Raw genomic sequence first — 20,484 nt, 5'->3', positions numbered from 1 at the left:
ATTTATGTATAATTATTACACATATTTTCTATGGAAGTAATCAAACACTTTTTAACTTTTCTATGGAAAATATGTGTATAGTACAAGTATTTAATGTTTCTTTCCATATAACTTATTTTTCAAGGAAATGGGTGATTTTTATTTTCAATAATTACCTAGACTCTTCCCAGTCACAAGTACATGTACACATGTAGATGAATATATATAAGGAAAACTCAGCCCCTTGATGTGACTGTCCAGGGGACACTGACTCATCCTCATTTTTTTTAATTTATTTATTTTATTTATTTTATTTTTTTTTTGGGGGGGGTGGGGTGGGGTTTGAAGCAGCATAGTAATAAGGGATAAACATATGGATGGTATTGTGCTGCAAGATGGGGCGTCTCACTAACTGGGGGGATTTGCCACATTTTACTTTCCTAAGTTGCCCTGGACTTGCAGATATTGTCAGGGTTTACTAGTTGTCATTGCTATTCCCAAGCTTATTCTTCACTAAGGAGCTTGGGAATTTGTTCGTCCAACGCATACCCTCGCAGAATACGGGAGGGAGGACACCAAGACCAAAGCTTCTTTAACAATAAAAGTGTTTGTTACACGCCCCAGCGTGGTATACAAGGGTTAAATCCTTCCCCTCTCTACTTATAGCATGAGTCTCATGTATAAGGATGATTATAGCATTATACTTGATCGTTCATGGTCGTGTCAGTGTGCGAGAATGATCATTTCTCGATGTTCTGCCTCGTATATGCTTTTGCAAGAGGGCAGCGCCTTAAGGTTTAGCTCATTTTGCCTACGTCCACTATAATACATAGGGTATTTATGCATCTTAATATGACGTGATACAATTTACATACTCAAATATCTCTTTAAGTGCATCGCGTTCCAAGTCTTACCTAAAGTTTTCTCGAAAAGTGTATGAAGGATACAAGTGTTTTGGCCCAACATTTCTTGGATTTTGTAAGGGCCTTCCCAATTTGCCCGGAGTTTACCCTTTTAATGAAGAGTGCCTGCGATAATAAATTTTCTAAGCACCAAGTCGCCTGATTGTAAAGGTCTATCTCGCACACGGGTATTGTAGTAATTGGTTGTTCTCTAGTGGTAGTTTGCCACTTTCATACCAACTTTATCCCTTAGCTCATCAATCAAGTCTAAGTTACTGGACAACTGTTTTGAATTTCTCTACTCATCAAAGGCCAATACTTATGGGGATTGGATGTCGACTTCAATTGGTATGAGGGCTTCGGTTCTATATACAAGGTTGAATAGAGTTTCCCTAGTGGACATTCGGCTAGTGGTGTGATAGGCCCATAGGATGGTTAGAAGCTCTTCCACCCAAGCACCTTTTAACTTTTCTAATCAAGTTTTGAGGCCATGAAGAATGATTTTGTTAACTGCTTCAGCCTGGCCATTTGCTTGGGGATAAGCAATCAATGCCATGCTCAGACGAATCCCCCCATCTATTGTGAAAGGCATCAAAGTTGAATTGTTTGTCGTGGTCTGTATTAAGGATTCTAGGGATTCCAAAGCGGCAAATGATATCTTTCCATATAGCATTCTCCACTTTTTTTTCTCTATGATTATCACCAAGGGCTCAACCTTTACCCACTTAGTAAAGTAATTAATGGCCACAAGCAAAAAAAATTTATGTCCAGAAGCAATAGGAAAAAGACCAAGTATATCTAGCCCCCATTGCGCAAAGGGAATGGGCTGGAAGATCTACTGGATGTTTGTTGTGGGCGCAAAAGATAACGACGCCTACCTCTAGCATTTATCACAGGTCCAAACTTTTTCATGGAAGCATCTCTACACAGCATGGGCCAAAAGAATCATTCCATTAAAACTTTAGTAGCTAGTGCTTTGCCCCCAAGATGCTCTCCACAATCTCCCTCGTGTACTTCAGTTAGCACTTACTGCACTTCTTACTATCCCAAGCATTTCAATAGCAACATTGAGAAGGCTCGCTTGTACAGAATTCCATCTATGATTACAAAATAGGTTGCTCAGACCTTTTCTATTCTGGCCTTTGCAAGGTTAGCAGGGAGCTCCCCAAAATTCCATCTAGTAATCTAGGCCTTTGAAGGATTTACATATGGATCAAGCACCCAGGAGTGTCTTTTGTCGCTACCAACTTAGATAGGGCATTTGCGTATTGGTTAAAGGCACGATTGATCTGAACAAGTAGGAAGTCATGGAAGGAATGGGATAACTCTCGCAATCTTTGTATGTATCGGATGAGTGTGGGATCTCTAGCTTCATAAGTTCCCTGAAACTGTTGTACTACCAATTGAGAGTCATTATGGGCTATCTCTTTCTTTACTTTTAATTTTTTAGCAATAGTTAGGCTGGCAATAAGGGCTTCGTACTCTACCATATTGTTTGATCTAGGGAAAGTAAATCGCAGAGAGTACTCCAAAACTACACCCTCAGGAGAAATTAACACAATGCCAGCCCTATTACCTTACACATTTGAAGCTCCATCCACAAATAATCTCTATTTGTGGGTTGGGGGGGAACCTCGTTTCGGATTCTAGCACGTTTGTGCATTCTACTATAAAATCTGCCAATGCATAGCCTTTAATGGCTTTTCGAGGCTCAAATTGGAGGTCATACTCACTAAGCTTGATGACCCACTTGGTGAGCCTTCTTGAGTTCTCGGGCCGCTAGAGAATTTGGTGCAAAGGCTAGTCAATGAGCACTATGATGGAGTGTGCTTGAAAATATGGCCTGCGTTTTCTGACTGCCATAACTAGTGCGAAGGCCACTTTTTCGAGAAAGGGTAGCGGGTTTCAACCCCGTGAAGTACTCAGCTTACGTAGTATATGGGTCGGTCCATTTGGTCAATTTTTTTCAATAGAACTACACTAACCACTGTTTGGCTAACCCCTAAGTAAAGATACAATGTTTCCCTCGTTTTAGGTCTAGTGAGCAGTGGTATTTCTTGGAGGTAATTTTTTCGTGCTTGGAATCCCTACTTGCATTCATCATCCCATTGAAAACCCTTTCCTCTTTTTAATACTTGGAAGAACGACAGGCTCTTTTCTACAAACTTGGAGAGGAAATGGTTGAGGGTCGTGAGTCAGCTGGTGACTCACTGCACTTCCTTTACACTAAAAGGAGACTACATATATAGAATAGCCTGGATTTTCTCTAGGTTGGCTTCTATTTCGCGTTGCTTAATGAGATAGCCAAGGAACTTGCCCGATCTAACGCCAAAAGCACATTTGCTTGGATTGAGTCACATATTGTATTAATGGCACACTGCAAAAACTTGTGTTAATTTATCCACATGTGATTCCTTACTACGGCTCTTGACCACCAAATCTTCGACATATGCCTCCATTGTGGTTCCCAACAATTCCTTGAATACTTTGTTGTTCATTCGCTAATAAGTCGCCCCCGTATTCTTTAATCCGAAAGGCATAACCATGTAACAGTAGGTTCTTGTTTCGATGATGAAGGAGGCTTTCTCGACGTCAAGTGAAAACATGCTTACGTGGTGATACCCAGATAAAGCATCCAAGAAGCTTAGCATGTGGTATCCTGAAGTGTCATCTACCAAGTGGTTAATGTGCAGTAGGGGATAGGAATCTTTCGGGCATGCCTTATTTACATTAGTGATGTCCACGCAGACTTGCCACTTTCCACTAGGCTTCTTTACCATGACGACGTTAGCTAGCCAATCGGGGTAGTGGACTTCTCGAATGAAACGAGCTTGTAATAGTTTGTCGACCTCCTCTTCGAGTACTGACAACCTATCTGGAGTTATATTCCTTTTCTTGTGTTTAACAGGCTTAGCTTCTGGTTTACATTTAATTGATAGAAGATCACCTAAGCGTCGATTCCTGGCATATCCATGGGTGTCCATGCAAAAATGTCTGCGTTATTTCGTAAACACTATACAATCTCCTGCTTTTGTTTTGGGGGCAATGGGTTCCTAACATAAACCAACTTATCCTCATCATCTTCATAGAGTTAGATAGGCTCTAAGGCTTCCATTGATTATAGCTTCAGTTATGCATGTTTTGAGATGGACATTGTTTCTACTAGGGCATGGGAAACCTCTTTTCTCTTTGCTCTTTGCCCTTTGCCATTTTGGTAGACGAGACTGAAAGTAAAGCAAGATCGCTACGAGGCAAACAGCGTAGTTCAAAAATTTTTGAACTTACCCTGATCCCGGCGATTGGATCAACGTCGAAATCAAATCATTCACATACAAATAAATAAATCTAACCTTTAGATTATCGAGTCGTTCACGGATTCGAGCCGTCCAAACGTCCAGCTTCTAACTCGTGATACATGACACTCGTCCGTTGGCAAAGAGAGCGGAATAGGAGTGCTAGCTCCTTCTCCTTTTTCGCGGCTTGTGTATGGACGAAAAAAGAACGCCCTCGTTTCGTATTGATGCCAAAAAGAAACGGGGAAGAATGAACAGCAATATGTTTTTCAACTCTTGAAAAATCACACCAAAAACTCCCTTCTTTCTTATATTTTGGGCAACCCATAAAGGGATATCTATAGGAAGCTTTAGGGTTTCTTAAACCCTAATGGATATGGGCCGGCCCATTTAATTTAGTCCAATTATGAACTTAATTAAATGAGTTTATTCTAGTCCAACTAGAAATATAATTAAATGACCAAAATCCTTTTATAGGTTTAAATAAAATATTTTGACCCAAATCTAATTCAAGCCCAAATATAATATTTAATATTTGGCACAAATCTAATTTGGTCCAAATATATTATTTAATATTTAATATTTAGCCCAAATCTAATTTAGTCCAACTATAATATTTAATTTAATATTTGGCCCAAATCCAATTTAGTCCAAATATTAACTTAAGCCTAAATATATTTTATTTCCTATTTGCCACTCCAACAAATAGAAAATTATTAAATTAAAACTCCTTCCTAATTTAATCAATTGTCATTTTAGGAAACTCTTTCCATTATGACGACTCATCATCATATCGACGTCATTATGTCTATTTGTTCTTTTTCTGTGAGAATCTACGATGACACAACTTCTTATCGAAGTGTCCCACTTAACCATATGTCCACTCTCCTAGTTTAAGCTAGGGACCGTGCCTATTGCGTATGACTCATTAGGCTTCCGAATATGTTGGCAATGTGTCGGTATGAACACATAAGACAAGATTGGCCTCTAGCAAGGCGTCATGCCTACCCAATTATTCAGAAGGATTCATAATCCGCAAATAACCTTTCACAAGCATGGTTGCCGTGTAATTCGATCCTCTCGTCAATGTATCTTATGTGATCTCAAGTATGGCGATGTGTTGCTTGATAACGATCACATGAGTTTTCTTTGGTCTTCTGGATATCTTCACTTAATTAGAAAGTAAATCAATAACTTCTTATTGATCTCTTTCACCATGGCCATGGATTTAAAGTGAATATCCACTGAATGTGCCTTAAATACAACATCCTTTATCAAGGGATAGACGAGTCTCATCTTGGTTATACACCCATCTCCATAAGTCTCACGATATATCCAACGATCGCCCACGTGCAGCCTTTGTCTAGGCCCATTGAAACGATGTCAAAGCATACCGATCTTCTTATGAGATGACCGTGACAACCTCAGGTCCAAGGATTAGTTACACCAACCTTGTATGAGAATTCCATCAACATATAACCAAAATGGATTCTCATGACGAGTCATGTCCAGTGACACGTTCTCCAACATTGGTCACCTATGTACTTATCTAGACATCCCCATGCCTATGGGTGTGAGACCCACATTGCTATCACATAGAAAAAACATAGCACATACAAGTCTTACCGTAATTTTCAATATCCATTCTTGACATTATTACGACTTGGGACGTTTAATGATGTCTAGAAACTGTGATGCATCATCTCACATCTTTATAGATTAATCACAGTATACATCACATGGATTTCTATCTAGTTTCATTTGATTATTACAATAATAACAAGAAACTAATAGAATGACTTCTTGTGAATTTGAACAACTCTTTATTCAAATAATAAACGCGATTACAATTGTCAGTGTACAACATGCCTAATCTGATTGGGTCTAAAGCACCTACACTAACAGAGACATAACAGAGTCGAGCCTTTTTCTGGTCGCCCCTAACTTGCCCCACACCACCAGGAGTCAGGAATTCTATTAAGAGGTAACTGGGGTGAATGACTATTGTCATGTTATTAATGAGTGACCTCCTAAGAATGACATTGTAGGTAGTGGACAACGTCTTTACCACCATGAAATTCACTTGGCATGTAACGCTTTGAGGGTGTGGACCCAAAGTTACTGGGAGCTGTATAAAGTCTGCCATAGGTACTATCTCGCCAGTAAAACTAAACAATGGTAAAGAAACAGGTCGGAGGCAATTGTGAGCAATGTGCATTTGTTTAAAGCAATTTCAATAAATCAAGTTAATGGAACTACCACTATCCACAAGGATGCGATCGATGGGATGTTTGGCAATAACAACAAAGATGACCAGGGGGTCATCATGAGGCATTAGTATGTCTCCCTGGTCTGCTAGAGTAGAGATAATGGGCTCCTCATCTAGTATAACGTGAGCCACAAAATCCACATGCAGGGCTTGGCGAGCATATTATTTCTTAGCTGATAAGGAGTCGCCAAGCAAGGTTTCCCCTCTAGAGATAACATGGATGTGCTCTAGCGTAGGCTCATTGTCTGTTGGAGGCATAGAGGTTTCACCTTCCTGGGGCCTCCTTTGCTGCTCCAGTGGGGCTCGATATTGTTGGTTTTCGCCACCCCTAGGGTTGCCCCCTTCATGGACCATGGTCCGCCCTAGGGAATCTATCTTGTCGTAGTAGATTATTAAAATGAGGGCCCCTTTGCAACACAAGAGCCGATCTGGGCCAATGTGGAACTTCAAGACTGAAGATGCCTACTACAATGTCTCTCATGGAATATTAGGAGCTGGCAAGAAAGTGATGATTTGAGAAACGAACATGAAGAGAGTTCAAGGGCCTTGAAATACCTCACTAACTTGCTACGCTCTATTCTACCCATTACTGAGCTACCCTCAATGCACGTGACTTCTAGTGGAATTCATATTAATCCAACTTCAAGATAGACTTCTCTAAGGTAAACACACATGTTACCTCCACCCCTACAAAGATAGTAGCCGTATATGCTTACGCTTGAAGAGTCGTATATGGAGAGGCAAAGGAACACTAGAAAAGCGTTTTCCATGAAGAAATAAAAAAAACACCACTTCCACCAAGGGTGCTCAAAATTTGGTGTATGAACTCTATCAAGTACCAACCGGGGCTGCCCATGGAATTGCTTTGGAGTCAAAAGTAGGGAGGCTCGTGGAAGAAATACTCGAGCAAAAGAAGGCTATGGAGGCTTATAGTATATGCATCACCAAAGAATTCCCTTCTCTACTGAGTTGTTCAGGTGCCCTTTCCCTCCATGGTTCAAGCTCCCATAATTGTCCATGCATACAGGAAGGGGAAATCCTAACCATCATATACGGTGCTACGAGACCATAGCTTTTCTTCATGGATAGGATGATGCCATAATGTGCTGCAATTTTCCCCTATCATTGGCTAAACACACCCATGCTTGGTTCAACGAGCTACCACATGGGGTCATTGCGAAGGGAGTTAATAACAGCCTTCTGGTATTAATACCCCAAAGCAGAAGGATTCTACTTACTCAACATCTACCATAAGCTTGGCCAATCACTAAGGCAGTACATAGATCACTTTCAGAATGCCACTTTGGAAGTTCATGAGCTACAAGTTGGCATGATAGTCACGGTGCTACTTCAAGGTACGACATTTATGTTGTTAAGGGAGTCCTTAGCCTATGACCAGCCAACGTCATTGGATTAATTGTTTGCTCGTGCCAATAGGTATGTGGTTCAAATAGAGATTCTTCACACCTTTGACACACGTTAAGACAGGGACAAGAAGAAGAGAGAGAGGTTATCTCGCGAAAGGCCTAGAAGACATGAGATGAAGGCCCCAAGACCCGATGATTTCACCAAGGCCAAGTTCCAAAAGTATATCCTTCTCTTGGACTCCCATATTGCCATTCTTTCTAATATAGGGCATACAAGGATGATTAACTTTCCTCCTCCCACTGATAAACATGGGGGAAAATATATGGAAGCCTACTGCAAATTTCACCAATGCTCAGGCCACTCAATAAAGAATTGTTGTTGTCTTCGAGATTAAATTGAGTAGCTCAAAGGGGAAAGCAAATTGGACCGGTTCACACTTAAAGGTCCAAGGAAGCCCCTAAATCAAAGAAAAGGTTCGTGACCAAACAACCAATAGTAACAAGGAAGGCCTCACAGACCTAATCGCATGAATCAACAAATGAGGGACAATAATAATAATGGTAATTCTCAGGAAGACGACCAACAACCATAATAAGGGGAGAGACATCGAGGGCCCCCATTGACAGTGAACCAACATAGAAGCATATCCATATAATATCTGGAGGCGAGAGTCTAGTTAGCAATTCTTTATCATCAAGGAAGTCATACATGCGTTAAACCCTCCACGTGGATTTAGTGGCTCACGTGGCACCTGATGAGGAGCCATTACGTTCACTCCTGTTGACCAAGGTAATATTTTTATATCGCACGACGAGCCCCTTGTCATTTTTATTGTGATTGCGAAACATCCCATAGAGCGGGTTTTTGTTGACAGTGGTAGTTCCATCAATTTAATTGACTGGAACTGTTTTGAACAAATGCACACTTCTCACAACATACTCAAAGTCGTCTCTACTCCATTGTACAATTTTACGAGCTAGTTGGTACCTATTGTAGGTTCTGTATAGTTACTAATAACTTTGGCCATGCACCCCCAAAGCGTTACCTACCAGGTTAATTTCATGATAATAAAGACATTGTTCACAGCTTATAATATTATTTTGGGGAAATCACTCATTTATAACATGCAAGTTGTCATCCATTCAAGCTACCTATTGATGAAGTTCCCAACTCCTAATATGGTGGGACAAGTTCGAGATGACCAAAAGAAAGCCCGTGTCTACTATGTTTCATCCATTAAGGGCTCGAGAGGCAAGGAAGTGGTTGCCACAACTACTGAAACACTTTCCATCTCCAACTAGGTTGCAACAAAGCCCCAACCAGTTGAAACCTTAGAAGTGATGAAGCTATATGATGACAATGAGAAGAAACTAGTACATGTAGGAAGTCAATTATCACCTTAGGAAAGGCCAAAAATTGTCCAATGCCTACGCTTCAATGTCAACATCTCTGCATGGATGTTTGTCGACATGCCCGGCATTCATCCCCTATTGTTATGTTCTTGACAATATTTTTTATGATGAAAAACTTCATTATGTTTTGTTTATGGAAAATATTTTCATAGCATTTGGATTTTCAAATTGTATAAACATATATGCTTGAAAATTAAAAATGATGTATTTTGTATATCTTTGAAAGTTCAAAATAAAAAGTTCACGGCCTAAGGATATTAACTTTTCCAAACATTTTGTCAAGTTGTATAAAATCCATATTAGCATATATTTTATCTTGGAAAATATTAACACTTTTCCATTTAAGAAATATGTTTTTAAAATAAAATGAGTTTGTGTATGAAAGCTGTTAAAATTGCTTTCAAAAATCATACACATCTTTTAAGAGATCGAGGTAAAATGTTGACTTTTTTGTTATTTGTCAACCATTTTGTGTCCTTGATATATGATCTTATTTTAGATCAAAAACTATAGGCTTTCTTGAAGAAACAATAAGCCTTTTTTGTCCTTTGGCTAAAAACAATTGACAGTTCCCATGATCTATCAACAGAGAAATTTCATACTCTTAATCCAAATTTGTTTAGTTCATTTTTAGTCGATAATGACTGTATAATGTCGACTTTTTATTAAAACTATCGAACTTTTGTTTAAATCTATTTACCATTTGTTTGAACAAGTAGACTTCTTTTCCAAAATGTCGAAAGTTTCCTAAAATCCAATTTTGAACTTTTAAATGTTTGATAGAAACAGTCGACTAATTTGAATGACAGTTTCTCATTCGATAAATTAAAACGGCTAACGCTTAGTGGTAGATGCAAGAATAAAAAATCGATTTTTAAAACTTTTTCAAAAATTAAATAAATAAGTAGCAAAAACAAATCATTTTTTGTAAGACACAGTGATGACAACCATTTGCATATAAAAAAACATAACCATACAACATGAAAATGCAACAAAGGATAACTATTACCTCAAGCTCAAAGAGCATGCCGATTACTTCTATTCATGTTTGACTCAAACACTTCGGTTTCCTAGTTGAGCTCCTACAATCTTATCTTGAACCAGCTCTGGTACTTGTCATTGGCTGACCAAGCCACCCAAGTAAGTCCACCGGTAAGCTACCCTGAAACCATTCGCTAGACCCGTGCTAGGACTATCTCAATGAAGATGAAAATGAGCTAGGACCTTTCTTCCAATATATTATCCATCTCATGGACTTTGAAGTGGGATATAACAAAAGGGATGCCGTTGTAAATCCACCATTGACAACTCTTGTTGGATAGTCATCGAAAGCTCGTCAAAAATCACAACCACTGTCACCATCAGCAACTATTATCGTCATAACTCTTGGAATCACCAAACAATGAACCACAACCGTCGTTGGCTGCCTGCAATAGCCCACTGCTAGCATCGAAGTGCTGCTATCCGGCTGCCCGTGTCAGTTTCCTGTAACTGCCCTGACAAACTCCTTCTTCGAATTTGCACATTGTTATCCGTTCTTTCAATTATTAATTTTCTTGGCAACAAGCTTCTATCCATCCCTCAAGTGGTCAACTATTGCAACTCCTTGCAATCTATCTTCTTCAATCACATAAGGCCCAACCACACACACTGCATATAATATATCATATATATGTATATACGCAGATGGCATCTAGGCGAAGGAAGAAGAAGAACAGACCCTCGGACGCACGAGCTTCAACACCCACTATCTCCCTTGATATCATATGTATATATTACAAAGGCCGAGAGAGATTAAGGGAGAGATTAGGCGATTGCGTGTATAATATACCTATATATATCACGCGCATCTTGGATGGATAGAGGAACAAGAAAGAGACAAGAGACAGGGGCGGAGCTACGCCTAGCCAAGGGTGGGCAATTACCTACCCTGCTTTTTTAAAAATGTTATTATATATATAATTTGATTTTTTTTAATTTTTTTTGAATATCAAGGGGTAGCACCCCACCCCACCCCTCACCCAACCCAACCTCATTCTCTCTCTCTCTCTCTCTCTCTCTCTCTCTCTCTCTCTCTCTCTCTCTCTCTCTCACCTACTCTACTCGGACAGTCGATCCATCGGACGCCCCCATTGCCGCCGGTCACCGACATCTCCTCCACCTCACTCACTCAGCTACTCTCTCTATCTCTCTCCACCGTCTCTTTCTCTCTCTCCTCTGCACCGCACTGAAGCAAGAACAAGAACCCACCCTAACTCAGCCATAAATCGACGTCTGATCTTTGATCCAATCATATTTTTAATGTTAAAGTGGCTCCGATCTACAAGGAGGTAAGTATTTTCATCACAGATCCATGATATGTATGTATATATGCGAGTGTTGGGTTTGGTTGGAAGTTTATGCTTAGATCTACGAAGATTTAGCCATTGGATTTTGTTGATTTTTGGGTATGTTGATCAATGGGGATAAGGGTGTCGGGTGGCTGCCTCTAATCGCCGGAAACCACCGGCCACGATGGCCGGCGGCGACTGCCAGTGCATTGGGTTTGGCCAAAAGGGGCTGAGATATTTCTTTTACACATTATAACATTTTAATTTAATTATAACATAATAAACAAAATTGTGGAAAAACTTTACACATAAGGTTCTCAACCTGTGAGGCTGTGACTGTGACTGTGAGATTTTATTTTGTTTGCATATGTGATTCAATGATGGGTTACTTATTAGATGTCACTTCTCATTTATTGGAAGAAACAATAATAATAAGAGTGTTTATTGCAGAGATAACATTATTCCGTAATGAGTTTGATTTGGAATTAACTCTGGACTTAGTTCTGTGGTTATTACTCCGCAAGGCAGGAGCTAGTTCATATATTCCCTTTTATATCAATACATGTCTCTGAATTCGTGTTTGGTCTAAGTGTTTGAGAGATTAGCGGATAATGCTTCCATAATAGCCTCACTGTTAACAACTTGTTGTCTTCAAATGATTAGTCCTTCAATTACGTATTTGAAGCTATGTTAACTTAGAGATTGTGTTTTTATGTTAGTCCTTCAATTACATATTTGAAATTATGTTTATTTTTTTTCTTTATTTAAATTTAATGTCAATAGTTATGGAGAGATTTTTCAAAAGGACAACCCCATTTTCTATTAAAGAGCAAAATGCAAATAGAAAGAAATCTAATATTGATAGGAATCAAAGTGAAACTGATATTGTTCGACAAGAAAGTGATATTTGCATAGAAAGTAATGTTACTCAGGGTCAAAGTGAAATTCATGATGAAGGAGATATTTTGGTTGAAATTGATGTTAGGGGTGAAGATATTCATAATAGAATTGATGTTACTCAACTTCTTACAGATCCTAGACTACGAATTCCAATTATAGAATATCATGTTAATGTTCGAGATGAAATTCGAAGAGCATACATATAATTAGGTCCTTGTCAACCTCGTAAGCATAAATTTTCATAGACAAAAATTGGAAAATCAACATTGAGACGTTTCCAAGCCTCTTGTTTTAATGAATTTCCTTCTTGGTTAGAATATAGTATTAAAAAAGATGCATCATTTTGTTTCTATTGTTATATTTTCTAACCAATTGTGGAACAAGGAGATAGTGACACTTTTGTTGAGAGGGGATTCTCAAATTGGAAAATGAAAGAAAAACTTCAAGAGCACATTGGAAGTCACAATAGTGCACACAATAAAGCTCGAATTAAGTTTGAAGCCTTTATAAATGAAGAGAAAGATATTCAGGTAATTTTCTTGAAACAATCACAACAAACACGAAATGACTATCAAATTCGTTTGGATGCATCAATAGATTATGTTCGATTTCTTTTACAACAAGGACTTGCATTTTGTGAACATGATGAATCTAAAGATTCAAATAATCAAGGGAATTTTCTCGAACTGTTGAACTTTTTGGCAGATCATAATGATGAGATTAAGGCAGTTACTTTCAAGAATGCTCTTGAAAATATCAAACTTACATCACCTGACATTCAAAAAGATATTATAACTATTGTTGCTTTCGAAACAATAAATGTCATTATCAACGAGATTAGTGATGGGTTATTTTCTATTTTAGTTGATGAATCTCGTGACATTTCAGTTAAGGAACAAATGTCTATTGTTTTGCATTATGTGAATAAGAAGGGATGTGTAGTTGAACGTTTTGTAGGTATCGAATATGTTTCGAGTACCACAACTCTCTCGCATTTACAAACTTTTGACACTAGTATTAATTCTTCATGTTGCTACTGCTACAATAGAAAAAATATTTTCTACCATGAAGCTTGTCAAAACTTAGCTACGCAATCGAATTGGAGATCAATGGTTGAATGATAGTTTGGTTGTGTATATTGAAAAAGATATATTTAATGAAATTGATAATGATGTTATTATGCGGCGTTATCAAAATATGAAAACGCATCGAGAATAATTGTAATAATTTATTTATATATTTTCTTTAATATTATGTTATTTTAAATTTTCTTGTATTATTTAATTTTTGCCTATCCTGCTTAAAATTCCTGGCTCTGCCCCTAATGAGAGAGATTGGATGAAGGGGTTGCTGCCTTCTTCCCTTTTAATAATAATAATAATAATAATAATAATAATAATGATATTATTATTTGTCATAAAATATATAATATCTATTATATATATATGTATGTATGTATGTGAATCAACGCCTGCAACAGCCCACTATCCCACCTCCTCAATTGTCCCTTCCAATTGCCTTTTCAAATTGCTTTTCACTTAAGTAATTGTTCCTTTTTAATTAATTAATTTTATATAAAAATTAATGACAAACTAAGAACTTTTCACATATTTAATATCTTGTTAAAAATTTTATTAACTCTTACTGATGTTTTATTAACTATTAACTATTAATGGTAATTAAATTCTCACTAACTCTTAAATGTAAAAGAATAGTCTACCAGCTCAAATTCACTAATCCAGCACTAATATTTACTTAGGGTATGACTTTCTAGTTTTACAACTACATAGCTATCAGAACATATCAACTTCTTTACACTAATTGAACACGTCGATCTACGTACTAAGAGGATTTCTTCATCTCCCCAAATCATCCTAAAAAATCCTGAGTATCCTCTATGCAGAACTTAAGACGATCCTAATAGAAATAAAGTCAAAACCTCTTGTAAACCTATTTGGGGTTCTAGATTACCATGCACTATAATTCCTTCGCTACTTAACATTCGACCAAGTAAGAGTCATGGACTGAATAAACTCATAGAACTCAATAACTATGCGAATATCCAATCCGAGGTGATCGAGATGACGTATCGAAACTCTTTCTGACATTAGAAGTTATATTCAATCATGCGTGTCTTAGCCAATGACTCCTACAATTACCAACTTATCAAGATCGTGTAGAATGTTCACCCCCATCTGATGGAGAATAATGGATCACATCAGCGAGCATCTACCTGCATACACCACTACATAGAAAGTATCCCCATATCTCACGTTAAATGGTCATACTCAACGGTAAATCCCCGACACCAACATTAAAGACAACTCTGTCTTTTCAGTCAAAGGACTAGATACACAATCGAAAACTAGTAATAGATCATTAATCTTCTTAGACATGTGATCTATTACAAACGTCATATTTAGTAGATGTTCAACTAACATCTACTCACATATCTACTATCTGCATCCCATGCTAGATAGCATGTGACTCACCATATTTTATCATTAGTATCTCATACTAATCAAAGATAGTAACCCATGTACTAGTCCGTAATCAATTAATTTTAGTCCCATTCAAAGAAATCTTAGGACTAGGAATACCTTTAAGAAATCCTATGTTATAGATCTTTGTCACATATTTTTAACAACTTAAGAATAAAGTGTTTATGTTAGTGTTGTTAATGCTAGATTTAGATAACATCCAGTATGGGTAATGAACCTAATGATATAATCTTGCTTGTTATCTAAATGGTCATATCTTTATTCATAACTCTCCATCTCATATTTATGAATGAGTCTCTAGATTTCCTGATAGAGATCATATTCTTAAAGAGTTAAGATTGTGGGACATGGATTTCTAGTTTAGGATTTCTTAAAGACATTATTGGTCTTTATATTTATTAAAAGAGGACTATGATTTATCGATTAATAGATCGGCACATGGGCTACTACCTTTGTTTGCATAGGATGCATATAGTAGATATGTGGATGGGTGTTAGTTAAACATCCACTAAATGTGACACCTACAATAGATTGCATGGCTTTGTGGATTAATGATTTGTTTCTGGTTCTCAATTGTGTATCTAGTCCTTTGATCGAAAGCGACAAAGTTATCTAGTGCACTGGTGTCAAAAATTTGTCGTTGAGTGGAACCATCTGGTTTGAGAGGTGTGGATGCTATCTGTGTGGTTTCTATGCAGTGGTGTATAGAGGTAGATGCTCACTGATGGGATCCATTGTCCTCCATTGGATGGGGGTGAACATCCTATGCAATCTCAATCAATTGGTGATTGTAAAAGTTCTTAGCCAAGGCATGTACGGTTAGAAAGGAGTTTTTGATGTTGGAAGAGTTTTGATACATCATCTCAATCACCTCAGACTAGATCTGGCATAGTTACTGAATTCTATGAGTTTAATCAGTCCATGGCTCTCACTCGATCGGGACGTTAGTTAGTGGAAGGACTATAGTGCATGGTAAACGAAGCCCCTACTAAGTTTATAAGAAGTTCTGACTTCATTTCCATTAACATCATCCTGAGTCATAACTAGAGGATACTCATGATCTTTCTGAGTGCTTCGGGAATTCGGAGAGATCCTCTTAGTAGGTCGAAGGGTTCGACTGACGTTAAGGAGTCGACATGTCCTAATTGCTACATGGATGTGAAGCTAGAAGGTCACACCCTAAGTAGGTACAACACTGTATTAGTGAATCCAAACTGGTTAATTATTCTTATATCATTAAAAGTTAATGATATTTTTAGTGAGATATTAATTATGAGAATTATTCTCATTGTGTGATTAATTATTGTATAATATTCTATGTATAATTGTTATACATATATTATATTTATACTAAAAGAATTAATAAAGCAAAGCAGATTTAATTGATTAATAAATCAAATGAAAAATAGTCAATTGGATTAACAATTGAAAATGGAGGAAAAGACATGTGAGAAAGCAACTGGCAGAGGCACATCATTGTGCCTGGAAAAGGGAAGGCTTGGAAAGATGGGATTGAAATTGGGGTGAGGCTCATGATTTCAATTGTAAATATATATATATATTTAATATATTATATTAAGTAATATTAATACTAAAAAAGAGAAAGAAGGTAGTCGTGTGAGTGCACTATGCGCTCTGTAAACAACCCCCTTAATTTTGTGAGTGTGCTAGGTGCACGTGACTCTCTCTCTCTCTCTTTCTCGCATGTTTCAGCACAGAATGCACGTTGGGCGTGCGTCTTCCTTTTTCAATTTCCAGCATCTTTCTCTCCATTTCATCTCCTTCTTCTTCCTTCTATTGTGTCTATCAATGAAATCCACCGCAATATATAAATATATATATATGTATTTGCAGCAACAATAGGCACATAACTCCCTCTCCATCTCTCGGCGTAATGTATATTAGATATATATTTGCAAGAATGATAGTAGTTCTTCAGTGATATTGGAGTGTGTCCGATCTTTTCCTCGGTAGATTGGATCTTCTGGTATGGAAAAGAAAATCGATTGCAAGGAGTTGCATTTGTTGGACACTCTAGGGACAGACAGAAGCTCGCGGTCAAAAATATTTATAGCCAGGAGAATGGACAACAACATGTAGATCCAATGAATATAGCATCTTTGGCACGACAAGAAGTTGCCAACAATTGTGAGGGGGTAGTTGTAGGCAGCTCACCATGGTCGTGATTCATCCTCCGACGATCCCGGTAGCTCTGACAGCAAGAGTTATCATCAGTATAACAATTGGGCTTTCTGACAGCTATCTGGTAAGGAGTTGCCATAGGTGAATTTACAGCCATGGCCCCCTTTGTGATATCCCACTTAAGGTCCATTGGATGGACAACTCTTTTGGAGGAATGGCCCCAACTCTCATTCACCTTCTTTAAGATGGTCATAGAACAGGTTTAGTGGAGGGTTCCACGATAGCCTACGGGTGGACTGACTTGGGCCTCTACGTTTGTGGGGGTGGCTTGATCATCCAAGGACATGTACCGTAGCGGACAAGGAGCTAGTTCGAGAACCAAGTTGGTGAGTTGGTACACGATGGGATTATGGGAGCTCAACTGGGATACTAAGGAGTTCAGGTTAGACTTGCAATAGATGCAACCAACATGCTCTTTGAGCTTGATGTATCATTTACCATTTATCGCATTTCCATAATGTATGGTTATGTTTCATATGTATATGGATACTATTACTGTGTCATACAAAAAGAAACTTCCGTTGTTTGTTTGTTTGTTTATCGTTTTAAAAAAAAAAAAATCGATTTGTCTTCTTGCATCTGTCGCTAAGCGTTTGTGCGCACCTCCGATAGCATATCCCTTCATAAAGATCATAAGGATATCTAGGGACTCATTCATAAAATGGAGAGCTATGAATGATGATATGACTATTTAAATAACAAGAAAGATTATATCATTTGGCACAACACTCATACTAGATGTCATCTAAATCTAGCATTAGGGCACTAACACTAACAGGAATTTCATGACAATTCATAGGGACATTGTCGTGGATTTGGTTAAGGTCTTTTATTCGAATGGGAACAACATTTTTAATAATAAAAAAAAAAGTAAGTCGGATAAAAAATTTAAGACAAACATAGGATCCATGAAGTTCGAGGTGAACATGAACTTGATTCATAATATGTTTGGGATTCCAGAAAGGAGAGAAAGATATACTACATGGAAACACAATTATGCAAGTAGCCTGTTGATTAATTTTTGAGAATAACACAATTATAGAATTTATATCTGACACCACTAGATGAGTTGACACAATAGGCTATTACACATCAGTTGCTCTCAAGTCCTAGTGCTTAGAAATGGGAACTTTGCACAAATTACCAAACAAGATTTGTAATTGATGCAATGTATTATTACAAAAAGAAGACAAATTAGTGCTGACTCCATTCCCCATGATTATGTGACCCAAATACTGTAACACCCCATTTTCCAAGCGTGTTATAACTTGGAAAATTCTGTGTTTTTTTTTTTTTTTTCGAGAACAATCTCAATATAATACAAAACTCCCAAAATTTTCATCTACCCAGCTAGCATGAAAAATCATATAACATATAAGCTAGACCAGGTACTTAAACGATAGTGGAAGCAAGAATCAAACATTAACTTCATCATTAACCAATAATAAGGTTATACATCATCACTCTTCAAAACATTCAGAATTCCAAGTAGCAAAACTTTAAATACATAGGCAACATAAATGTATAACCATTACATCATGCACTTTTGTTAAGTGTCACTACATGCCTCTTTCATTATCGTTTCTGCTACAATCTCCATCTGGAATGTTTGAATATTCTAGGGACAAAGTCTTAGTTAGATGATAAATCATCTAAGTAAGGGTACAAACATCATATTCCATGCATGTATTCAAAATGCAAAATGTCTTCATTCCTTTTGTTTGAGTCAACCACACCAACTGCTACTCTACATTTTTACGACCTCCTTACCAAGCTGAGATGAATGAGGGCACCCTTGATAGAGTAGCAGTGTCAGTCCCTAATCTCAAACCCATGCGATGCATAATCAATGTATTTCATCATCAATACATGTGAATGCACTCTACATGATGTATAACATAACAAAGCATGATAAAACCATTTACATAAAATCGGGTTTAGGGTCGGACCACTTACCTTGAAGGTTTACCTTTGCAAGTTATTATTTCGATGCACACAAGTTTAGGTTTATTATTGTTTTCTAACTGTTTGGCATGAACTCCGATGATGCTTCAAAAACTCCGGCAATGCTTGTTCTTCCTCGATTTTGCTCCGACCTTCCTCTTTCCTCTTACAGATTTCTCTCTTTTTTCTCAAGCACAAATTCCTCACCTCAATCTCTCAAATGGATCTTAAATGGAATCATTTTGAGAACAATCCCATGGCCTTATTTATAGGTTTGGACTCCAAAGTGATCCAAAACTAGAATGGAATAACTTTTCAAATCCGCAACCATACCTCTCACTTTTCCCCATTCCTAACACCTCACCTCACCATACCTTTATGCCATCATTACTTGTACTAACTTACTTTTTTCCATTCCTAACACCTCACCTCATTACTCATCACCATACCTCTTACTTTTTCTCATTTCTAACACCTCACCTCATTACTTCTCATAATTAACCAATGTCATACCCTCACAATTAACCTTAATTAACTTCATAATCCCATTTTTTATTTTGCACAATCCTCAAATATCGAATTAATAATCATCAAGATACTTAAAATTCAAGATTGATAACTCCAAGTTACTCGATAAGTACAGTTTCGTCCCTGCACCCTCACATGACATTTGTTTCATCCCAAAACTGCTTTAGGATTGATCCTTACATAAAATCAAAGCCTCTTCAAGGTTCCGTTAACTTTTCGAAAGTCCCTTATAGCCATTTGATTTTTCAAGCTATATCTTAGCTATACCAAAAATTGTTCCCGTTTTGATTACTTTCAGCATCATAAATCTTGTCTCAAGACATTTGTCAATGATATACCCTTTTCTTTAGACATTTACATTTTAAGATACTCCCTTCCATTGATTCAGCTATTTAAAATTAATAAATTGCCTTCTAGATCTTTGAACTTAACTCTTCTAACATCACGAAACATGGAATATTACTTATTTTGATTTGGGATATTACAAATACTCCACCCATTTTTTTGCAAAAGTACACTTAAACCTCTTCACAAACAATTGGTTAGATTTGAGAATTTGAAAGGCGATTTGTAGGCGACTCAAGTGTTGATCAAAATTAGGGTTGTATATGAGTATGTCGTCAAAAAGAACAAGAATGAATTTTATGAGGTGAAGGCTAAAGAAGTGATTCATTAGGGTTTGGAAAGTGGCGAGTGCATTGGTTAGGCCAAAAGGCATAACCAAGAACTCATATAAGCCTTAGTGAGTCCAGAATGCAGTTTTGGGAATATCATTGAGACTTGTCCTAATTTGGTAGTATCCAAACCTTAAATCCAGCTTCAAAAATATGATGGTCCCAAATAATTCATTAAGAAT

Source organism: Diospyros lotus, chromosome 12, assembly GCF_014633365.1.
Source record: "Diospyros lotus cultivar Yz01 chromosome 12, ASM1463336v1, whole genome shotgun sequence".
Classification (NCBI taxonomy): Eukaryota; Viridiplantae; Streptophyta; class Magnoliopsida; order Ericales; family Ebenaceae; genus Diospyros; species Diospyros lotus.
This window is presented reverse-complemented; position numbering follows the sequence as displayed.